Source organism: Gorilla gorilla, chromosome 6 (assembly GCF_029281585.2).
Source record: "Gorilla gorilla gorilla isolate KB3781 chromosome 6, NHGRI_mGorGor1-v2.1_pri, whole genome shotgun sequence".
NCBI classification, from domain to species: Eukaryota; Metazoa; Chordata; class Mammalia; order Primates; family Hominidae; genus Gorilla; species Gorilla gorilla.
The window spans coordinates 24,322,976-24,331,801 of record NC_073230.2 but is presented as its reverse complement, the minus strand read 5'-3'; the positions used below and the strand labels follow the sequence as shown (position 1 = coordinate 24,331,801).

Here is an 8,826-nt window from a genome sequence, read left to right as displayed (position 1 = left end):
CAAGTTATATATACACAGGCTGATATTCAACCAATAGATACTGGTACAGTCATCCCAGTTATTAATATGTCAAAGTACTTCCCTCAGGAGTTGATAAATAGGTACTGCAGCAGTTGTTCCCCATCAGGTCCTCCCTACACCCATATGGAGCACCCTTATTTTCCCCTGAAAGCCCTAGCCATCGCTAGATTTAATTCATTGGTACCTATGCTGCATCAATTGTTAGATATTCTGAATCTATTCCAATAGTGTGTGCCAGTTCACACACATAAAAAGATATATTTAATATAATATCCTTTGGGAGGATGGACTTTTCAGTTCACCCAGTTGCCTAGCAATAAATGGAAACATTAGTTGGGTCCCCTGCCCTCCAACTGTTTGTAGATATTTTGCTTAAGTAAACAAATGTGACTGTACCTGGTAATTCTACTCTTAACACACAAATACCAGTAACCTGGGGTTCTTCACATCTTTAAGCAAAGAAACTTTGGAAACACCTGATAAAGTTTATAATTGAAGAATATTTGAAAGACAACTTAAGCTTTAAGCATTAAGCTCATTAGAAGAACTAGACTTAGTGATCTGGCCCAGTAAAATTCTCGTTTAGAACCTATTAGGAATATTCTGCACTGAAAATCCTTGGGGGCCTCTATCAGTTCTATTATCTATTAGGGGAAGAAATACCAAGATGTGCAAAGTGGTTAGGAGTTGTTCCTAGTCAATGTCTTAGGAAAATGAATGCAGCTGTCATACATATATTAAAATGCTCCTTTTTCCCCATGGCAAGGTGGACAGGCAAATCATATCACAAGTTCTTATCCAGGAACTTTGCACCACAATCTAAACATGTCTCTTTCCTCTACCATGTTCACTGCTAGGTTGCCCGCTCTGCTTTCCTTTGATTGTAGTGACATCTAATGTCAGAGTCAGAGAGTAGCTCAGCTCAGCTCCTGTTGAGTTTCCAAATGGACTCTTCAGGTTGTAAACCCACCTCCTCGGCAGACAGACAGCTCACTAGGATAATTTGTTGGGCCAAGAAAAACATGAACAAAACTGAATTAAACTTGTTTAAATTGAAATGGAATTAGTACTTGAATCATGAATTTTCAAAACTGGCTCCTTCTCCTCTTGAAAGAAGTCTACCCTCTAAAAAATCATGTTTTGGGAAAATACCTAATACATCAGTCCATCTTATTGCTAAGAGAGTTTTCTCACTAGTTCCTGGGCTTAGTGGGCTCACTTGAATAATAGTTATATAATAAATAAGAGAAGCTAATATTTATTGGGAACTCATCAACTATCATTTTTTAAATACTCATTTATTTTCTCTTCCAAAAAAGGGAGGAACTTGACCTTTGTATTTGCTGTCTTATCTTCATTAACTACCAAAGAGCCTGCTCTAGGGTAGGCCCACATGTTTGGGAAGGTACTGCCTGCTTTCTGTCACTTTTCACGTTCTCTCACATTTCATCATTACAACACTTCTGTGTGATAAACATTATCAACATTTCTATTTGCATTAGTAATTTGTCTGTGGTCATGGTGGCTACTGAGCAGGATTGGAACCTAGACATCCTAGCCCCAGAATAGAAGGACCACTGGAGGCTGGATGCTCAGGGCAAATGGCCCCATGATCACTTCTCCTCACATAACTAACAAGTCATGACAATTGTTAAGGCAATGACAACAATGTTAGAGGAAGCATCACAAAAGGAGGGATTGAAATCAGTGGTCACACTGTGAAGTAAGGTGTGAAAAGAAAATTCTCTTTTCGTGTTCATGCTTGACTAGAGAATCAATTCCTTGTCATGATCCCCCTATGGGCCCACTCCTCCAGATGCCAGAACCTGTCTACTCTCCTTCTCTAGGATTCCCACTCTTAACTACTATGCATACTGCCTTCCATAGTGGAAAGAACACAAAATTTGGGTTCAAATGATCTAAGTTTAAGACCAGGCTCTGCTACTTACTGTGAGTTTGGACAACTCACTCAACCTATGTTAGGTTCAATTTAAAGTGGAGTAAATGGTAGCATTCTATACAAGATGCCAAACTCAGCCCACATTCTTCTATTTTGAATATAGTAAGGAGACAATTATACCCACTTGGAAATGACAGATAGATGTACTTAGTCAAACTGAAAATTCAAGAATCTCTCTAAGACAGCACAGACAAGATGTGAGGACTGACATGCCCATAATCTAATACATACAAAAGACAGCCTGCAGGGCTTAAGGGAAGGGACAGCACCTGCCTCCAACAGGTTTTCAGTGGGGCCTGAAAATAAAGCTAAGTCATGCAATGATTTGTGGGAGAAATTGTTCATTCTGCTGGCTTCTCCAGGAAGTACAATAAAACCTGGAGTCTTCATGCAGTGGGGAGCTACAAAGGCAACCACAGTGTAAACCTGACAAAGGTGCTGGCTTAGGAAATGAGGTCACTCTGGAGGTTTAATAGCTGGCTAAACCCCTTACAGAAGCATCTTATCATACAGATATAAAAACAAGATCTGTAGTCATAAACAAAACAATTTGAAGCTAGAAAAGAGGTTTCAAACTGAAAAGTGTGATTGCTAACTTTTTTACTGTAATGGGAACAATAAAGAATAAACTGACTACTACAAGGATCAAATCAGTTAAAAAAAAAAAAAGAGAAATTCAGGCCTCTGTGGAGGCAGGCTAAAGAGATGCAAATTATAAAGGACACATAGATAATAATGTCAGATTTCCAATACAGATGGTCTTACTATGGTTTGACTTACAATTTTAACTTTATAATGGTGCAAAAGCCGTATGCATTTAGTGGAAATCATACTTTAAATTTTGAATTTTGATCTTTTTCCAGGCTAGTAATATGCAGTAGCAGACTCTCTTATGCTGGGCAGAGGCAGCGAGCCCCAGCTCCCAGTCAGCCATGAGATCTGGAGGGTAAATCAATATTCTACAGTGCAGTGTGTTGCCAAATGATTTTACCCAGTTGAAGGCTAACGTAAGCGTTCTGAACACATTTAAGGTAGGCTAGGCTAAGCTACAATGTTCAGTAGTTTAGGTATATTAAATGCATTTTCAACTTGCAATATCTTCAACTTATAATGTGTTTATCAAGATGTAACACCACCATAAGTCAAGGAACATCTCAAATCTGGAAAACAAGTTTTACAGAAATAAAGAGTTGATCATAATGAAAATCAATAACCAGCTAGATGATAAGAAGAAACACTTCTAGAAACTGAACACAGCCTTGGGTGTTTATAATTAGACACATTTATTGAGTCTTAGGCAAAATTAAGAAGTAGCAATTTATATTTTATAATATCTTGATGAAATTTTTTAACCAAAACACTTCTATTTTAGTCTTCAAAGAAACTCTTTTCTTCTTTTCCAAGATAATCATGATTAACTTACAAAAATGGGTATACATCTTCAAAACATTTCCCTTAATAGGAAACTTAGCCTTACAGGATCTAAACACTAAAAGGCAAAAAAAAAAAATCTATTTTCTTTTCATTACAAGACAAAACAGAATCCAGCATAAGTCAAGGAAACACACTCATACCTCAGGTCCTCCTCCTCCATGAACCAACATTATTATTTCCATTTAGTCAAATCTGATCTAATTTAGTATTCTTTGTTCTGGTGGGATTTCAAACTCAGTGATATCTTGCAGTACCATATTGACAAAGTTATCAAATCCTAGAAGAGTATCAACAATTTCCTTATCACTTTTCATCACAATGAGAATTTTTGATTCTTAGATTTGTCTACAAGCTCTAGCAGTAGCAGCTGTAAGGAGCTGGTACTAGTGTTAGCAGCCATAACTGTGATGGAAATGGCCTTGATTAACATTTTTTTTTTTTTGAGACAGAGTCTTGCTCTTTTGCCCAGGTTGGAGTGCAGTGGTGCCATCTTGGCTCACTGCAACCTCCGTCTCCCAGGTTCTAACGATTCTCCTGCCTCAGCCTCCTGAGTAGCTGGGATTACAGGTGTGCAACACCATGCCCAGCTAATTTTTGTATTTTTAATAGAGACTGGGTTTTGCCATGTTGGCCAGGCTAGTCTCGAACTCCTGACCTCAGATGATTCGCCCGCCTCAGCCTCCCAAAGTGCTGGGGTTACAGGCATGAGCCCACCACGCCCGGCCTTGATTAACATTTTTAATTTTAATAACAAGCAAATAATTCTACAAGCTTCTAGACAAGAAAAAAAGATAGGTCACACAATAACGACAGATGGTCCTCAAACTTTTCTTCCATACCAAATAGAAGATGGTGTACACTAAACAGTCAGAACCCTCAACAGCTATATCTAAAATGTACTGAACTATGAATAACACAACATTCAAGCAAGCTCTCATTCCCATGAGATAAACAAAAAGGCATTTTAGACTTACAAAGATTAATTAATATCGCCAATGTACCCTTCTTCTAAAATTATATACACACAAAAATTTTATCCAGCCTATTAGTAAAGTAAAATAAATAATGATAAAGATATGACATAAAAGAAATTTCAATCAAAAATGAAACTAAATGTCAAAAAAGGTTAAATATTTAATTATAAAATAAGCAAATGCTAAATAATGTTATCAATTAAGATGCTGCCTGATAGCTAAAAGCAACAAAAACTCAGCTGGCTTAAACAATACGAAGAAAATTGTTTTCTTAGAAAAAGCCCTAAGATACGACAGTTTCAGGCTGGAGGCTGGTTAAAATGGTGATTCTGATATTTTAACCAGCCTTCAGCCTGACACAGATTCTCTCCATCTTTCTCTCAGTCTCTTTAAGGTTCATCAACATTGTTCTTCCTAATCATCCTCATGAAACTAAGGTGGCTGTCAGAGTTCAATACATTGCATCCAGATATGACTATATCAGTGGAAAAGGGAGCCATTTTCTTCACATGTATTGATTTGTATTAATGAGAAGAAACTTTCCTTATATTTCCCCTATTTCATCAGCAAGAATTATATCACATGTTTATGCCTAAACCAACAGTGATTTAGAAAGATGACCATCATGATTGGGTAAAAATAGACCAGGGGTTCAGCCTCATCACTAATGACATTTTGGGATGGATAATTCTTTGTTGGAGGGAGCTATTCTGTACATTGTTTAGAATCCTCCTTGCTCTCTACCCATTAGATACCTATAGCACCCTCCCCAATTGCAACAATCAAAAATGTCTCCAGACTTTGCCAAATGTCCCCTGGTTAAGAACCACTGGAATACACTAATCAATCTAGCCCCTGAGTCTGGCTATGGGGCCCACCTTAAATATAAAACAGCACAGTAGAAAGGGAAAAGCTGAACCAAATCAGTGTTTCAGAAAAGAGAGCTATATGAAAGAAAAATAGTCTTAAGTAAACAACCAATAATATTTTCTACAGTAATTCTTTAAAAACAATATATAGCAATGGTAAAAATATGAACTTAAAATTCTGTATTAATCAACTAAGAGGGGTCGGGTGTAGTGGCTCACACCTGTAATCTCAGCACTTTGGGAGGCTGGGCAACTTAGTGAGACCCTGTCTCTGCAAAAAACACAAAAATTAGCTGGGTATGGGTGGCACGTGCTTGTGGTCCCAGCTATTCTGGAGGCTGTGGTGGGAGGATCGCTTGAGCCTAGAAGGTAGAGGCTGCAGTGAACTGTGATCATGCCACTGCACTCCAAGCTGGGAAACAGACTGAGGCCCTGTCTCAAAAAATAAATAAATAAATAAATAAATAAATAAAATCAAGAGGGAAATGAATGAAGAGTTTTAGCAGGACTGAGGACTGTTAGTGTATGGTTTAATCATCAAGCACAGAAAATGTCAATTTGTACTTACAAGAATATACAATTTAGTTGACTTTTAGAAATACATCTTTGAAAACTAATTTTCATTGTGGATTTGTATATACAATATTTAGCCCTTAAGAAGATGATCAACTAGAGGTGCTATATTCTCTTTCAGGAGATAATCTTCTGTTAGAATTTTTGAAGCTATCAAAATAAAATGATTCCCTATGGAAAGATTCATAATTTCCCTAGAAACACACATTATTCTATGGCTTGGTGCTTTTATGTCTGCAACTTATGAATGTATTTATTTTTTCATGTTAAAACATGACTTTTAAAACTCGGATCACATTATAACACCTTATTTGCCATCTTAAAAAGGTTCTTTATCCTCTAATCTCATGGTAAGACCACATCCATATTCTCCAGCCTGTTGAATGGAGCCAAATGCCCCACACATCACTCAAGAGCCCTACCACTCTTTCCTCCCCAAACCCATTATTGTCTCCCTCCTTTCCCTGCTTCTGTTACTCTCTGGCTCTGCTTTCTTCTTCCCATTTTCTGTATCTATTCTTCATCTACTTGAGAACTATTTGGGGATCTCACTTCAGATTTACCGTGGCTGCCTCCCAGCTCTGCACAATCCATTTTAATTTTATTCATGTCTTCCAAAACAGGCCCTCCCTGACCTGGGCTGAGGAAACTGGCCAGGCTAAGTCCCTGATCTCCACCATGGGAGGAAAAAATGATATGCCTGTTTAAGATATAAAAGCATTTTTATGGGAAAAAGTACAAAGTTATCACGACAAGCTACAGGTAAGAGCCTGACTGAAGGACTTGAATCTCTAATCCAAAAGCTACATGCACAATTCTACTTAATCTTACTTAGCTCACAGGGCAAATACCAAGGAATAAATCTCATTTATATTTATATTGTAAAAATACCACAGGCTTATCAAGTGTTTAGATGTACTACCCTGCAAGTTCAGAGACTTTATGCTTAATGGAAATAAAACATTATTGTTTTGCAATGGGAAGTGTAACTAATTTTGACAGAGCAAGAACCTCTAGGTTACAGACATGGATTATGAGAGGCTTATAAAAACACTATGCATTTAAATGTTTGGTATAAAATTGCACAGCTCAATAATGAATTCCGGAGGTATCTATTCCTTTAACCCAAAGAGTCTTTTTTCTCCAAACCCAATATTTTAAAAAATAACTATTTGCCTCTACAGGATTTAGAAAACAGTGATACATAAATGCTCTCTGCAAGACATTATTCTTTTTCATTTACTGAATAGTTTCACAAATACCTGTCCTAATATGGTACAATCTTCAATATTATTACATAAAAAAGAGGTTCAGAAGTATTCATTGAATGGCACCATTTGTGTTAATATACAAACATAAATAGGTAGATGTATAAACCGTTATTGCCTCAAGAAGAGCCATAGACTGGGCAAGAGGAATACCTACTTTCCACTGTCAGCCTTTTAAAATGTATATATATTTTCTTAGTAAGAGACTGATAAACTGAAATACAGACAAACAGATGGACACACACACACACACACACACACAAAGTGAATAGGTAATCCTAATCCTATATTTAACCAATGATTTATGTGACCAATTAAACTTGTAAAAATATAGAACAATGCCCTCAAAAGAATCAACTCCAAGAGCAAAATAGCTTGATCTATTATTAAAAGAGTATATAATTAGACACACTTATATTCTGTTCCTGAATAGAATGAAATAGAGAGGCCCTACAATTTTGTAGCTTGGAAATTTAATGAAACATTTAAAATAATGATAAGGCAAGATGACTTATGTTACTTGTTTCATCTTGTAAAATTTTCTGTTGAAGAAGTTACTCTAAGCAGAGGCTAAAAGACAATATTTGAGATAATATCTCAGTAAGATTAAAATTAGAATTAAAACTGTCCTCCAGTGAACTGAACTTTCTCAAATTACTGGGTAACCCATCGGCTATAGAAAAAATATTTTCTTAATTAAAAATAGGATGTAATATGACCTACAGGAAGAGTCAATTGAAGCTGTTGACAATTCCAAATCCATTAACTGTAAGATTGATTTTGAAGATTATTGCAGGCAATTTTATGAAAAAATAAATATGAGGTCACATTGAAAAAATAAAGACAGTTAATGCCAGAAAAATACCAGCCACCTGGTATCAGATAGGTACAGTTAAGAAAATGATTAACATAATTATATACAAAGAATAATTTGTATAATTTGCCATCATGTACATGAATATACTTCAAATAATTTTACTTCTAAGAATAATCTTTCATAGAACTATTTGTGATCTATTACACAATAAAACAAATTTTGGATGACAAATATATATTTCAAAATATTATTTTAGGATGCTATAATTCCAATGACTTTATTACCTCCTTTTACTTTCAAAATTGTCCTGGGTTAGAGGACACATTGCATTATCACCCTAGTGGGAGAGACCCGAAGACACTGATCAGCTCAGACATTACAGGGTCTAGTTTCACTACCCCACAGGTACTCGACTTCCTCTGTCTCACTCTTATCTTATAATTTATTTAAATGAATATTATGTGAGAAGTTTAACAGGGATGCAGAATATTTTGAGATTTTTCCATAACCACTCTCAGTCAACAAGAAGTTGAACGCTTTCCCAGACTTTTCACTAACAGAGAAATGTAAGGATTATTGCCCAGCCATTTCTTTGCTTTGCAAAGGCTGGCTGGATTTAAAATTAAAATTATATGTCAAGTTTCATAACCTTCAGCAAGAAGGATTCCATTTGAATAGCATGTTCCAGGGAAGGGTCCCTTTGAGAATCCTATGTAAGGAAGAAAGCACAGTTAGACAAGTACACAAATCAGCAGTACAGTTAAAGAATATACAACCTAGCTACATGAAGTTTCTTTCAGGACAATGGTAAGTTTAATTAGGAAAACAGTAAAATTTTCTATATCAAATGAGAAAATCCATATGCCCATCTTTATAGAACAAAATCCAACAGTCCTGCTTTTAAGAGATG

General features: G+C 36.2%; 1 pseudogene; it reads right to left on the bottom strand.

Moving 5' to 3' along the window:
• Nucleotides 1–3,549: 3,549 nt before the first annotated feature.
• LOC101137851 (U6 snRNA-associated Sm-like protein LSm5) lies at nucleotides 3,550–3,815 on the bottom strand (annotated as a pseudogene).
• Between the last annotated feature and the right edge of the window lie 5,011 nt (nucleotides 3,816–8,826).